The sequence below is a fragment of the Myotis brandtii genome, unplaced genomic scaffold (assembly GCF_000412655.1).
Source record: "Myotis brandtii unplaced genomic scaffold, ASM41265v1 scaffold1377, whole genome shotgun sequence".
Lineage (NCBI taxonomy): Eukaryota > Metazoa > Chordata > Mammalia > Chiroptera > Vespertilionidae > Myotis > Myotis brandtii.
In genome coordinates, this window is record NW_005354903.1 from 19,830 (window position 1) to 21,741 (window position 1,912).

Here is a 1,912-nt window from a genome sequence, read left to right on the forward strand (position 1 = left end):
ACATCCCTCTTAAAGACTTCCAGTTTCTTTTCAAAAGCCTTTATGTAACCAAACATAACATCAAGTGTCTTGCCAGTTCCTTGTAATTTAACATTTAAGTCATTCAAATGTTCACAAAAATCTGCAAAGAACATCAGTTTAGAAACCCACATGGTGTCAGACAATTCTTGGTAAGAAACATGTTGGTTATTCAAAAAGAGCGTTATCTCATTTAAGCATTCAACGAATCGTTTCCGAACCAAACCTCAGCTAAGCCATCGAATATTGTACATTTTCAGTCCTTTATACACAGATTCTACCTCATTCAGTAAAACTTGAAATTGTCTTTTATTTAAAGCCCGAGCAGAAATGTAATTAACAACTTTGGTAACTGTTTGCATCACTTCCTGCAGTTCCTTCAGGCCAGCTTTTGCACATAAAGCCTCCTCATGTATGATGCAATGAAAACCTATCAGTGTATGACAAATTTCTTTCACAAACAGATTTACAAAACCTGCCTTCTCACCAGTCATGCAAGGAGCACCATCAGCGGTGACGGACACTACTTTTGAAATGTCAATTTGTCGAGAAGATAATTCGTTCATAACTGCTTTACATATTTCAGCCCCGGTAGTAGGCTCAGGTAGAGTTAGAAGGGCAACCATCTCTTCACATATTTCATCACCTTTACAAAGTCGAGAAAAAATGGCCAGCCTAGATGACGATGTAATGTCTATACTTTCATCAATACAAATAGAAAAAAATTGACATGAAGACAAATCTTTTGTTAATTGTTCAGCAGTATTACTCACCAACTTAAGTATCCTATCCTTAGCTGTTTTCCTGCTCACAGACAAATCTTTAATGTGCTGAATAATCTTTTCTTTTTTTCTGAGAAATCATCAAAAAGGAAAGGTGCACATTCTAGCCAAACTTATTTAATATACTCTCCATCACTGAGTGGTTTTCCATGTTGGTCAATGCAATGACTTTTGAAACTTCAAAACTAGCAGCAACTAAGTTGAAACTGGACCTGTCTGAGATGAAGTTCATAAAATTATCATCCTGTTTGTTTTGCTGAGCTCTCGAGAAATTAATTCTCTTTGTTCCTCTTTGGTTTTATTGCTTATGTTCTTATGAACACTTTCAAAAGATCTAGGAAGGCAGGGAGAGTTAAGGCAGAGGCATAGAAATTGCTCTTCCCCTCTCTCATCAATCCATGTCTATGGTCTTTAAGATAACTTCTATGTAAAATTATTTATTTATCTAAGATGCACCTACATTGAATTTATCTGAAAAATAAAAAAGTCGATATTAAGAAAAAATTGTTAATGGGAGATTTTAAGAGAGGGTTTCTCCTGCCAGCAAAAGTTACTGGTGTGCCATGTTTGGCACGCGTGAGCCAGAGGTTGCCTACCCCTACTCTAGGAGGTCACCAGTTCTATTCCTGGTCAGGGCACATACCCAGGTTGCTGGCTTGATCCCCAGCAGGGGGCGTGCAAGGAGCAGCTGATCGATGTCTCTCTCTCTCTCTCTCTCTCTCTCTCTCTCTCTCTCTCTCTCTCCCTTCCTCTCTCTCTACAATCAATAAAAACAGAGAGAGAGAGACAAAACACAGGACCCAATTAAAAATACCTTCTCTCTCAACTTAGCATAAATCTTAAATAGTAAAATATGTCCTTCCTCAAGCCTTACACCAAGTATTCCTACTAGATTTTATTCAGTGTTAGACCATTTGAAGTACAATAGGAAATCCTGTTTCAAAATGTTTCCTTAACAATGCTTCTTACACTCAATTCCCATTCCTCTCCAGCCAACTGCCATCCTCTCTCACTTAGAGATAAAGTAATCTCAGAGGGGATTCCCTAGTAAAGTTCCCCCCCCCCCAATTTTGTGTTTTAAATATATTTTATTGATTTCAGAGAGGAAAGGA

At 37.8% G+C, this 1,912-nt stretch overlaps 1 pseudogene; it reads right to left on the reverse strand.

The window, feature by feature from the left end:
• Nucleotides 1–1,912, reverse strand: part of LOC102254645 — a 25,751-nt pseudogene that overhangs the window by 2,885 nt on the left and 20,954 nt on the right.